The following is a 14,713-nucleotide window of genomic DNA, read 5'->3' on the forward strand; positions in this document are numbered from 1 at the left end:
ATGAAAGGTGTGTTTAAGACATTAAATGTGTAGTAAATGTGTATTTACTATGTACTTTTGATGCGTTTAAGGTGTATTGAAGGTGTATTTAAGGTGTTTTTAGGTGTATTTGGAACGTGCTTAAGGTGTTTTTGCAGCACATTAAAGTTGTTTTTGGGGCACACATTAAAGGTGTAATAAAGGTATGTCGAAGGTGTATTAGAGGCGTATTTAAGGCTCTGTTGGCTGTCTAAGGTGATGTATGCAGACGGTGGAGGATCCTGATGGAGGTAGAGATCTAACTGGTCCAGAATCAGCTCCAGCAGCAGCAGCAGCTAATGTGGCACGGTGGCGGTGTTGTCATCATGTGGCATCAGGCTGTTATTTACTGTTTAGATTAATGCATCTGAAGGCTCGTTTCCACTCGTTACCACGTCAGGCGGAGCGACTCCAGCGGCTCCACCTCGCTGCCTCTAACAGCTAAATTATCCCTGGTCTGATTTATGGACTGGTGGCTTCAAAACGCTGCTTCCTAATGTCACTCTGGAGCAGTTAACCAGCAGATCTGCTCAGTCTGCAGACGATTAGTGGAATCTGACTAATGATCAGGAAAACATTGGAGCATGCTGAACTGAGCAGAGCGTGGAGGATGTCGGGCCTCGGTCGGGTCAGCGGACGAAGCTCCAGGCGTCAAAACATCTCAGAGAGAGAGATGGGAGATAATAAAAACACAAACAGCTGAATATTAATGCTGATTCTTCCTCTGGCTCAGAGATGGACTGTTATCAGGACATCAGGAGTTTGTGTTGGAGCTTCACTCTTTTCATTTAGTGATTTCAAATAGAACAATGTGTAGAAAAAAGAGCAGAAGTTTCCTTTATTTATATATACAGACGCAATAACAGAGTTTAGAGTCACAAGTCAAGTTTTCTCAGCTTCCTGTTCAAATATCAGCAGTAAAAATAAGTTAAAACATATTTCTGGTATATTTAAGGTATTTAGGGTGTATTATTAGAGTATTTTAAGCTTAATTAAAGCATATTAAAGATGAGTTTAAAGTTTTTTTACAACCTTAGAGCATATTCAAGATATATTTAAAGCATATTACATACTTCAAGTGTATTTAAGATTCATTTAAAGTGTAGTTCAAGTGAATTACAAAAATTGTCATAATTTCTGACTTATTGACACTGTTTTTATGATACATTTTAAATCTAACTTAAGGAATATTTAAAATGTATTTAAGGCATTTTTAAAACTTAATTTAGGACATATTTAAACTTTTTTAAGGTATATTTACACCTTGTTTAAAGCACATTTAAGACATATTTAAAGCTTATTTAAGGCATATATTATACTGTATTTATGGCATATTTAACCCTAACGTATGGGATATTTAATGCATATTTTAACCTTTTTTTACAGTACATTTTAAAACCTCATTTAAGGCATACTGATGCATATCTAAACCTCACTTAAAGCTCATTTAAACTTAAGGCATATTTAAGACATTTTTAAATCTTATTTAAGGCACATATTCTATTTTATTTATGGGATTTTTTTAACAACTTAGGGTGTATTTAATGTATATTTAAACCTTATTTACGGTATATTTTAAAACCGCATTTAAAGCATATTTAGGACATATTTAACCCTTAATCAAGGCACATTTTCACATTTTGGGAATTTTAAAATTTTATTTAAAATTTAAAGCCGTGATTTAAAGCATATTTGAACCTAACTTAAAGGATATTTAATGCATATTTAAACCTTATGTACCATATATTTTAAAATCTAATATAAGGCACATTTAAGGACTATTTAAACCTTAATTAAAACAGATTTAAGGCATATTTACACCTTATTTAAGGCATACATTATAATTTATTTAAAGCATATTTCAACCTAACATATGGGATATTTAATGAATATTCAAACCTTATTTACTGTATATATTACAACTTAATTTAGGGCATATTAAAAGCATATTTAAATATCATTTCAGGCACATATAAAACATATTTAAACCTCATTTAGGGCATATATTATATTTTAATTAAGGCATATTTTAACCTAACTTAGGGGAACTGAAGGTATATTTACACCTTATGTAATGCGCATTAAAGGCATATTTAAACCTTATTTAAGGCATATTTAAATCTTTTTTACGGCATATTTTAAAACCTCACTTAAGGCAAATTGAACTCATATTTAAACTTTACTTAAGTCACATTTAAGGCATGCATAAACCTTACTTAAGGCAAATTTAAACTTTAAAACACATTTAGGGCATATTAACAACTTATTTAAGGCATATTTAAACATCTTTAAACCTTAGTTAGGGCATATTTACACCTTAATTAGTTAATATTTAGGCCAGTTAAAGTGTATTGAGTTGCTGTTTAATGTGTATTAAAAGTACTAAATAAATATTGCAAATAATTATAAATAGTAAATTTTATTTGCTTCATGATGCATCATAAGTAAAGTATGACCCATGTGTCAAACATAAAATTATTCTGATATTTATACTGTGTATCTGAATCTCTACAACAGAAGGTGAATAATACAAAGTTAACACGATCCATAGAGACACATTAATGGTAAATACATCAGGTTTAAATACAGCAGAATGATCCTTTAATGTTAGATTTGTGTTACTGTGGCTCTTCTCCTATTGAAATGTGACAAACACATTAACCTCCTACGGTAATGAGTGACGAGTCTTTTTAAACGGAGACAGACCTGCTGTCACGCCACTAAATCAATCTGACTGCTAATTAATCAAAGGAGATAAACAACGCGGAGCTCAAATATCAAACACAATGAAGCGTCCTGTCGGCTCGTCTCTCTTTATCTAACAGGAATAAAGACGCAGAATTCGTTTGCTTCCTGCTCTGGCAGCTCGTCAAGGCCTTCTGGGGCCAAACATGGGGAAAAAAACTCTCAAACACAATGAAGGTGGAGGCAGGAAGGCGGCGTTTGGCTCAGAGCGACGGCCGACTCAGACGGTTATCGCAGTGAGGCAGAGACGATGAGAAAAGACAAAGACGAGCTCTGATTTATCGATGGAGGCGGTAGAGAGGGCGGCCATTTAGGGAGGTAAGGTGTGAGGAAATGTGAGAATAAAGGAATTACTGAGGAGGAGTGACGGCAGGTGGAGGATAGAAGTCTGCTGAGGTTCACCGACGATAGAAATTAGCTTCAGATTGCAGCTTTTACATAAACAGGGCCTTTATTTATCACTTCAGCAACCTACAGGGATGAAAAATTAAACACAAGTGTCCCGATGTAGCTGGTGCCTTTAGCCTTTCTGCTACATTTATGTAGCCCTGTTTTGCTCTTGAAGACTTACTAACAGTGCTTTAGGTTCGTTACTACCTTCTGTGGGAGTCCTGCGACCCCTAATGATTACAGTGACTGTGGGACATTTCAGAGGAATTCACACGTACACACGAATCATGCTTTAACAACCTGCTGCCGTTTATTAAACACAGCATCAACACGCAGTTAAACTGTAAAGTGGGCCCACGTTTAATTAATACCTCTAACAAAACAAAGAAAAGAAAAAGCCGGCTAATATAAAAGTCACCCGGGGAGGGTGTATGTGAGGGGAGTGCAATGGCGGACTTTCCGTGCAGCCAAAGATAAGATGGCAGTTACATGATCAGGCGTAGCCTACTCACTCACAGTAAAAGTTAAGATGGCAGTTACATGAGCAGGCATACTCACTCCTTTCCACGCACAAATTCATAGGAAGATGGGTCCGACCTGGTGAGGTGACGGTCTCCTCCGCTCTGTGCAGAAATATCGCTGTGACGAGCTAAACAGACTTTAGCTCGTAGCTAGCTCGTAGCTAGTTCCTCGATGGAGGCAGGCGTGGCCAGTTTCCTCCTCAAAACTCTTCCATTGCGGGTAGCGTCTCTTCCGCACCCGGAACCAACCCCATGTGCTGCTGGGCTCACAAAAGCGTGCTGCTCAGCTCACAAAGCGCAGGTCGCGATCCGGATCGTCGCCGCCATCTCCTGCCTCATACACGTCCCTCTCTCTTCCGTTCAGCCCCGGAATACGTCATTCCCTTGCCTTTCATCCCGCATCAGGAGTGCATGTGTCGCTTCCAGTGGCCAATCCACTCGAGTTAAAGTTAAAACAGGTTAGGATGTCCTCATTTCTCATTCTCCACACCATAGATTAGACAGTCCAGAAAAACGCGATTATGCGATCGCATGAATTCCCGCATTAATCACCAAAATGCCGCTGATTATGCGGGGGTCAATTATTTCCCAAAAGGCCACATAATCCCCGCAAAACAGCGCATAATTCCCACAAGAATCTCACATTTCCACGAATAAAAACAGAAATATGTGGGTCCCGCTTGATTTCACAATTTCCGCATGAAATGAGAAAACTATAACCAATATAAATGGAGTTGTCAGTGAGTTTTTATGTGACGCCCGGGCATTCACACACACACACACACTAGAAGCACGAGCTGATGCGGAGCACGGCGCCAGTGTTGACAACTTAGCGACTTTCTCGCTAAATCTAGCGACTTTCCAAAGTGTCCTCGCGACTTTTTTTGTCAAAAGCGACTAGCCACAAATCTAGCGACTTTTTTTTGCCATTTTGGAGACTGACAGGAAAACTCGGATCATTCTGCATTTACAGTTTTCAACAAGCAGCAGGTGCTGCTGTGAGCTTCTCCCCCTCCCAAAGCACAGGCTGTCAGTCCAGTAACCCCGCAGCAGTTCCAGTGTCTGATTAGAGGACACATCCCTCCACGAATCGCGCATATTTTTGCATATTTCACAACTATTCGCATACTTTTCAACTTTCCGCAATTTCCCCGCATAAAATGGCATAAAAAGCCTGCATATTTATTCACATAATCAAGGATTTTAGCCCGCATTTTCCTGGAGGGTCTAATAGATATCTATGCTCCACACTCTCGAGGTGCATTCAAGGTAAACAGGAAAAAATATTATTCACCAATACCTACATTCTAAGTAATACATATTACTGGATCTTAAAGTCAGCACAGGAATACAAAAAGTGCAGTAGATATACTAAGTCAACTGAATGTTTACATGAGGAAATAAACAAAAATACTACTTGGTTAAATGAACATTTACATGAAGAAATTAAATAAAAATAATAACCCAGGGGCTATATTTAGTTAGCTTTGACTAGCCACACATAGGTCATGTGAGGTCAAGACAAAAACCTTTAGCACTTTTTTCTACTCCCCATGTCTCCTATTGGCACCTGTCAGTAATCAAAAGCTCTCATTAGCTCCAGTTAGCTCAGTCATGCTTAAGAAGCATCTGTTAGCTTGTAATAGCTGTTATTAGCAACAGAAAGCCCCTGTTAGCTTTAGTTAGCTCACTTGTCGTCCAGATAGCTCATGTTAGCTTGTAATGGCTGCTATTAGCAACACAAAGTGCCTGTTAGAGATAGTTAGCTCAATTGGGCTCCAGAAAGCTACTGCTAGCTTTTAATAACTCCTGTTTCCTCCTATTAGCAACAGGAAGCTCCCTGTACCTGTTCTATTTACCTCATTTGGCCCCCTAATGGCTGCTATTAACAACAGAAAGCCCCTGTTAGTGACAGTTAGCTCAACTGTGCTCCAGAAAGCTACTGTTAGCTTTTAATAACTCCTGTTTTCTCTTATAAGCAACAGGAAGCTGCATTTAGCTGCTCTACTTAGCTCATTTGGATCCCAGATTGCTGCTGTTAGCTCCCAATAGCTCCTGTTTGCTCCTATTAGCACCATGTTAGCTCCAGTTAGCTTATTTGGACTCCAAATAGCTCCTCTTTGCTCCACTTAGCACCTTTAGGGTCCAGATAGCTCCTATTAGCTCATAATAACTCCTATTAGCAAGGGGAAGCTCTCATTTGCTCTAGTTAGCTTTTTTGATAGATCTTTTTAGCTTCTGTTTGCTTCTGTTGCTAAGCGAAAGCTACTGTTAGCTTTAGTTAGCTAATTTAAGCTCCAGATAGACTGTTAGCCTCTAATAACTCCTGTTTCCTCTAAATAGCAATAGAAAGCTCCCTTTTGCTGCTCTAGTTAGCGCATTTGGGCCTCAGATTGCTGTTGTTAGTTGCTAGTAACTGCTGTTTGTTCCTCCTTATGGTCAATTTGTGTCATTTTGTGTCTTGTGGTTGTTTTGTGTCTCTTTATAGTCACTGCATTTTTTGTAGTCATTTTGCATCTCTTTGTGGTCATTTTATGTCTTTATGCAATCGTTAGTGTCTCTAAGGAGTACTTTTGCGTCACTTTTGGTCAATTTCTGTTTCCCTGTGGTTGTTTTGCATCTCTTTGTCATTTTGGGTCTTTAGGTGGACGCTTTGCATGTCATTGTGGAATTTTAGCATCTGTTTTTTGTTGTTTAGTATCTTTTAACACATGCTTTTTCTTTTCATCTGGTCATTTTGCACCTCTTCATGGTCATTTTACATCTTTATGCAGTTGTTTTGTGTCTCTTTGTGGTCAATCTGTGTCTCGTTGTAGTCATTCTGCATTTTTTGTAGTCATTTTGCATCTCTTTGTGGTAATTTTATGTCTTTAGGCAATCGCTAGTGTCTCTAAGGAGTACTTTTGCATCTCTTTTTGGTCAATATCTTTCTATGTGTTTGTTTTGCATCTCTTTGTGGTCATTTTGGGTCTTTGTGTGGACGTTTTGCATGTCATTGTGGAATTTTAGCATCTGTTTTTTGTTGTATAGTATCTCGTTACAGATGCTTTTTCTGTCCATCTGGTCATTTTGCACCTCCTTCTGGTCATTTTATGTCTTCATGCGGTTGTTTTGTGTCTCTTGGTGGTCAATTTGTGTCTCGTTGTAGTCATTCTGCATTTTTTGTAGTAATTTTGCATCTCTTTGTGGTGATTTTATGTCTTAATGTAGTCGATGACTGTGTCTCTGGAGCACTTTTTCATCTCTCATTGGTCAATTTCTTTCTATGTCGTTTGCGTCTCTTTGTGGTAATTTTGGTACTTTATGTGAAATTGTTTTTGTTGTTTTTGATTTTTTTTGTTGTTTAGTATCTCTTAACAGATGCTTTTTCTTTCCATCTGTTCATTTTGTGGCTCTTTGTAGTTTCGCCTAAACATTTCTGAGGTTAAGGCTGCTCTGGACACATTCAGGTGGACAAACTGGAACCAAAGACGTGAATAATCAGTCATCCTGACACTGATGTTTGTCAGGTGAGCTGAACACGGCCGGTCCGGAGCTGTTAACACGCTGCCACCGCTGCTGCCGTTGCCGCCTTGCTCAATTCCTGTCACCACCTGGGCTGTCTAATTACTTCTCCTCCTCCCCCCCGACGGGCAGCTAATATCTGGAGGCCTCCCCTGCTCTCGTTAGTGGCCCAGTGACGGGAACTGACAACGGATATAATCAGGACGGCCACACGGCGCCAAGCCTCCATGCCCCACTGATCACTACCTTTACCGCCATAAATTATTAATGCTGCCGTCCAGAGCAGGTGTGATTTTATTTGTAGTGGCAGTAATAAGTGGAGGCGGCGGAGATGCGGTTAGAAGTTCATCACAGCAGAGAAACAAACAGCAGCTGTCAGCGGCCGCTAATGAAATGCTTGATTTGTTTGTTTTCCCTGCCGACACACCTCACGTGTCACATCCGGCCAAACAACCGGCTCCCCATTAGCGGGGCTAATTAACTCTGCAACTGTCAAGCTAGCCGCGGCTAACGAAAGTGACAGCGAGGAGCGGCGGCGCTGAAGGCTGCTAATAACTCAGGAGGCTAACAATGGCTGACACCGCCGGGGAGAAGAAAGGGACGCCGTCGACATCAAACCCAGTTATCTTCCCCGCTGGAGGGGGGAGGCAGGGGGGAGGAGGAGCAGCCAGGCTCCCTCTTTAATGCTAGTTTTTGGCGGCGGCGAGCAGCTTCGTTCCCTCCTCCGCCGATGATGAATGGTGGCCTGGCAAGGAGGACAGATTACTCCCCTGAGAGCCTCCATGATTCATGACATATTTATCTGACGGAGGTGTCGGACCCCAGAAATATGAGCCTGTAATTGTCAATCATGGAGGAGACTGAGGGCCACCGAGAGCCAAGGAGGTTCCCCTAATGATTGTATGTAGGTTCAGACCTCCCAGTCCTCACTGAGAATCTAATTTATAGCACAGACTGATGCGATAATAATGTCCTGACAGGTGAATCTTTGTGGTCCTCTTGAGGGTTCATTTTGTGTGTTTTTGTGGTTGTTTTCTGTGTCTTTGTCATAATTTTGGTTGTTTTGTGGCCCTTTTTGGTCAGTTTTTGACTCTTTGTGGTCATTTTGAATCTCTCTGCGGTCATTTGGTGGTAAAATGTGGTCAATTTTGTCTCTTTGTAATCATTTTGTGTGTTTTTGTGGTTGTTTTGTGTCTCTGTGATTGTGTTTTGTCATGTAGTCATTTTGTGTTATTTTGTAGTCATTTTGTAGCCATATATAAGGAGCACCGTATCTTTGGGCGCATGCTAAAACAAGGAAATGGAAGCAAAACAGTGAGTTTGGTTGAACTTTATTCTACTACGTATTTAAAAATACACTCACATTATTTTTTGATTAATCTTTTGTCACAAATCCATCAAACTCCTCATCTTCTGTATCTGAATTGAACAATGTCGATTTTTGAGAAAATTCAAGGCTTAGTGTGCCTTATACTGCGGCAAATACGGTACTTATTTTGTGTCATTTTGTGGTCATTTTGAGTGTTATTGGGGTTGTTTTGTGTCTCTTTGTAGTAATTTTGGTTGTTTTTCACCCCTCTGTGGTCATTTTGTGTCTGTGTGTGGTTGTTTTGTGTCTTATTGTGGTAATTTTGTGTGTTGCTGTGGTCATTTTGTGTCTCTGTAGTAGTTTTGCTTGTTTTACATCCCTTTGTGGTCATTTTTTCTTCTATTTCTGGTCAACATTTTGCATCTTCTTGGTGATTTTGTGTGTCTCCGACAATTTTACATTTCTTTGTGGTTGTTTTGCATCATTTTGTGGTCATTGTTTCATTTTTGTCATTATTTTTGGCCCCTTTGCGTTTATTTTCTCTCTCATTTTAATCATTTTCCATCTCTATGCAGTTATTTTGCAGAACTTTCATGTCTCCTTTGGTCTCTTTGCACTTACAACCCCAATCTTTCATTGTATTTCATGTTCTCATGAAACCAAATTCATCAGATCCAGATGTCAGAGTCTCTGCCAGCTCTGAAGAATGAAGAAGACCTTTCTATAGGAACCATTAAAGAGGCTTAGAGATGTAACGTGGGCTCACTGACATCTGCACCTGCTGGTCTCCTCCCACATTTATGGATGTTAACATGTTCAGGAGAATCCACAGACAGCAGAATAAAAACTGTATTTTACTCCTTTTATTTCATATTTACAGCCGTCATCTGTGTGTTAATGCTGCTCATGTATCTGGCTAAATGACAGACAGGATTTAAATGACATGTCGTCCTCAGAGAGCCAAATAAACAGCGTTAAATAAAAGACAAATCCTGGAACAACGATCTGATCTGAGCGCACAAACGATGCAATCACGAGTTTGCAGAATGAGCGCATTAGTCTTTTTAAAGTTAGAGTAAACTGCTCCATTGATTCCTCCACATATGAGGGCGAGAGACACCGAGACAAACAGCAGGAACCAGAGAGAGAGGAGCTGGCAGAGAGCCTGATTAGAGGCAGAGCAGTGGAGTGGAAAACTCATTAAACAATGTATAAGCCTCTTAATCAAATCAATAGCTAAAGTAACTCCAAACTGATAACTGTTATCAAAGCTGCAGCCTCGTTGCATTTTAATTACAGCCGAGGAGACGGACTTAAGGCTGGAAAACAACTCAGGATGAACATGTTTGTCTTCTTCTGCTTCAGAGGAGAAATAAGTCATTTTATTCCAAAACAACTTGTCCAACAAAGACAAACACTGTCCTTATAAACACGAGAGTCATACGAGACACTAAACAACCACAAAGAGATGCAAAACCACAAGAAAGAGTCACAAAACCACCGTAAAAGACACAAAATCACAACAAAGAAACATTAAAAGAGGCAAAACCACCTCAAATAGGCAACAAACAACTAGGAGGACATACCAGAAACTAAACCACGCCAAAGACCTCAAAACCATCTAACTAGACACACAATAACTACAAAGCAACAAAAAAGTACCATGTTTTTCAATGGTTTAATGTTGTGAAGCACTTTGTGGTGCGATTTCATCGAATGAAAAGTGCTGTACAAATAAAGATTGATTGATTGATTGATTGAGACAGTATGCCACCATAAAGAGGAATAAAACCTCCTCACAAATGGACACAAAATCACCACAAAGAGACACAATAATACACAAAAGAACCAGGAAAAGACACAACTACACATAACAATACCCCAAAGAGACAGAAATTATATCTATAACTTGTCATAAAACCATCATAAAGAGACATACATCAAGAAGAAGAGACAAAAAGGCACAAAACCACCACAGAGAGACACAAAACCATCATAAAGAGACACCAAACACGACAAAACCACCTAACAAGACACAAGATAACAACAAAGCAACAAAAACCACCATAAAGAGACACAAAACCATCATAAAGACATACAAAAGAACAGGAAATGGCACAAAATAACAACAATGCAATAAAACAGTACCACAAAGAGACACAAAACCATCATAAAGACACACCAAACCACCACAAAACAACACAAAAACACCTCAAAGAGACACAAAACAACTACAAAATGAAACAAAACAACCACAAAGAGACAAAACAGCCACAGACACAAAACATACACAGACACAAAACATCCACAAAGAGACACAAATCAACCATAAAGAGACATAAAACCACCACAAAGCCACAAATGAACCAGCGACCAGTATCAGTTTGTGATTCTATTGTTATTGTGTTTGTTGAACTGGTGTTGGTGAACTGGGAGAACTGGTAATGAACTCACTGAATCTGCAAATGTTTTGTGAGGACACCCCCCCCCCACACACACACATGTTTGTTTATCTATGCCGGTGGGGACCTACCATTGACTAGCATTCATATCTAACCCCTAACCCTAACCTTAACCAAGACCAAAACAATGCCTAACCCTAAAACTTTTTTGCACATTTTTTAGTAACAACAACATGGCCAAGAAAATGCTGTTGCCACCCGTGGGGACCTCATTTTAGGTCCCCACCGTAAGACGAGTCCCCACCTATATAGCACAGAGTCAGGTCAAAGTCCCCACCGGTATAGCAGAAACAAGTACACACGCACACACACACACACACACTTGAGCTGTGAGCTTTAATTAATGGAGTCAGATTACACGGTCGTCCAGCCGTGCAGTCAGTCATCAGCAGCCATTACACAGCCATCAGACGCCTCTCCACGCTGTCGGCTGCAATCTGAGGACGGCTGCAGGCGGAGGGTGTGAAGATTTAGAGCTGGGGGGCAGCGGGGCAATTACAGGAGGGCTGAGGGGTATTTATAGCAGCTGGATAGACGAGTTCGTGTTCACCGGCAGCTGGACGACAATAATCCCAGTTAATCTGCACATCTGGACCAACTGAACTCTGCTCTCCTGTTTTTCTGTTTCTGCCTCCATCAGATCTTTGTTTTTTAAAGCGGAATTAGACATTTTGCAGCAGCTGTTTCAGACCTAATTTCTCCATTTAATGCCCTGAACTGTTTTTTTCTTTAGCTCCTGTCACGTTTTTACTCACTGCCGGTTCATTTTTCTCTGCAGTATAAAGTCCTGAACCTCCATGGAAACAGAAGAGCCGGGACTAGAAGAACACTTTTAAACACGAATATCAGTTTTACCTCTATTTTTTTATTTTTTTAATTATTATTTACTCTAATTTTACAGATTTTCTACTATTTTGTTAACACTTGATAAAATCACAGAAAAAATAGACGTATTAATTGAAAAAAAAACAAAAAAACAAAGCACCCAGAAAACAAAGAACCGTTTGAATAACCACATGAAAAATCAGTATTTTTAGGGATAATATTTTTTTTAAATTGACATTAAAGTTACACTGTTTTAAATGTATTTAAATTAGAAGAAAACTATTTATATTTTTTTTCATTTTACATATTTATTTTTGTTTCATGTGTACTTGCTTTCATTTGAAAGAAAAAAGTGCATTAATTAAGGAGTAGGTAATGTATTTTTTGAAACTGCTAATTTACTGATTTTCCTTTCTTTTTTACAAAGAATAATACGATGACAAATATATTTATATTTTTTTGTGATTAATGAGTAAATTTTTTTAAAGTGAAACAAACAGGAAAAATATGTAAAATTACAATTTAAAAAATTATTTGCCATTTTTCAGTAATTAATATAGATTTCCTTCCAAATTACCAACTAATATCTTTAAATTATTCCTTTTTTTGCTGATTTTAACTAGTGTAATTTAGTGTAATACACTGTAAATAAATATTTAGCAACTCTTTTGATGACTATTTTACAGATTGTAGCCAATAACTTGAAAAATGACCGGTAGAATTATTAAATTACATGTTAACTTAAAAAAGAAAACAGACCAATACTGTAAATAGCAAAAATCTTTATTTTTCAAAATAGTAGTTAATTAATTTGCAATATTTTTATGTAAAATAGTTTTATTTTACAACCAAAATTTTAATTAATTTGATAATTTTTTTCTGTTGTTTTTCTGCAAATATACATAATTTTTTTTAACCCCAAAACAGTTAGATAAAGGATTTACCATTTTTCAATTCTTAGTATATAAAGTTTTCCTTTCAGATATTGGCAAATATCAGTAAAATAATGATGGTTTTACTATTTTTAATCGACTAAAACGTGGCTAAATTAATTCCAGTGTGCGATTGAAGATGCATCTAAGACTAAACTGAGATGTGACAGAAACGATTTCAAACCCAAACCTGTTTTCTTCTATTTTATCAATGAAGGCACTGAACAGGATGAAGAGCAGAAACAATAAATCCAGTGTTCGTGTGTGAAAAACGTCCATCTTGAAGCTCTGATATGATCTAAATAATTAGCGACAGCTGAGTGAAGCCTGAAGGAGGCTGAAGAAAGCGGAGATGTTTATCAGGATGTAACGCTTTATTATCCACGCGCCGCTGAAAACTGTGTGACAACAAAGAAACACAACAACACAGGAGAGGAAACAAAGACGCTGCTGCCGGTGACACATTTACTCTCTAATGAGGTGATCGACCCTCTGAAGGCTCCGGATTATTGCAGTGAAACTCGTCAGAAACCAGCAGAATAAAGAGATTTAATGCAGGGAAATCAGACCTGTGGTGGATTTAATGGTGAATTATTAATCAATCGATATATACACAAACATTAATACTACTTTTAGTGCTGATAAATAAATGATCAGTAACAAAGAGTTTAACAGTTAATGAATAAAACAAGCAAAACACACAGCAGATGGTTTTTTCCACCACAATAAAAGTTTCACTACAATTAAGCTGCACTCCGTGAACAATAAAATGAAAACAATTTTTACTCCGCCAAGGAAAAGAGTTATGTGACGATTGCTGTATGTTTGTCTGTCCGTCTGTCAACTGATAAGATTTTGGCAGCGATGCGAAATTTCTAAAAAAATTATTTAAATTTGTCCAAAATAACTTAAAATTTCCCCAAAGTCACGTAAAATTCTCCAAAGTGACTTGCAACTTGAACAAACTAACTCAAGAATTGTCCTAAACAACCCGAAAAAATATCCAAAATTACTTTAAACTTATTCAAAATGACTCAAAATTAGTTTGAAATGCTGACTTTCATGTCATCTTGGACAGTTTTGAGTTCCACAGGTGTAACAAATACTCTGCTCATCATCAGTAGAAAGATGTTTCTCCATGCTGAATGGATCTCCAACAGCTCTCTCCTCTGTTCACTGTTTTAGAGCCATGCTACATTTACTTTATTGATCCAGTAGCTTTGATTTTCCTCTCAGTCTCTCTTGTCGTCTCAGTTTTGTGTCTTATTTGTGATTTTGTCTCATTTGTGTTTCTCATTTTTTTGTAGTTTTGCATCCTTTTTTTTCAGCAAGGAGTATGATCGGTGTACGTTTCTCTGTCTGTCTGTCTGTTCGCAACATTACTCAAAAAGAGACTAACAGATTTGGATGAAATTTCAAGAAAAGGTCAGAAATTACACAAGGACCAAGTTATTAGACTTTGGCAGTGATGCAGCTTATAGTCTGGATCCATAGATTTGTTAAAGATTTCTGTATCATTGCCAGATAGTGGCATCACTGTAACCATGACAACAAGTGAACACTACACCAGCTGCCTGCTGACGATCACATGATTGCGATCCTACTACAAATCCACCGCTGTGGACTTATCATGACTTATCCATCAGATATGATACAAGGAACAAATGATTAAATTGTGGGGGCGTTTCTGAGTCCCATCAACTCCCGTCATCCGCTACATATTTAGGTGACATGATTCGGTATCCGTACATAACGTACACATGTTTAACACACACTTGTGCTCATCGCAAGATCATTTTGTTTGACACTCTCAACCTACAGCGATTCATCGTTGCATCGTTCGTATTCATAGGCGGATACTTGGTTTACAACGCACGGCGTTTCGGCGTTCTGTCAGAACTGGTTACATGGAACTAGTTGGAGAGCAGAGAAGACGAACATGTCGTCACGTGGCGCTATGAGACGGCTTTGTTTACATTCACCGGTTGTGCGTCACCTTGGATTGTG

The sequence above is a fragment of the Acanthochromis polyacanthus genome, chromosome 8 (assembly GCF_021347895.1).
Source record: "Acanthochromis polyacanthus isolate Apoly-LR-REF ecotype Palm Island chromosome 8, KAUST_Apoly_ChrSc, whole genome shotgun sequence".
Classification (NCBI taxonomy): domain Eukaryota; kingdom Metazoa; phylum Chordata; class Actinopteri; family Pomacentridae; genus Acanthochromis; species Acanthochromis polyacanthus.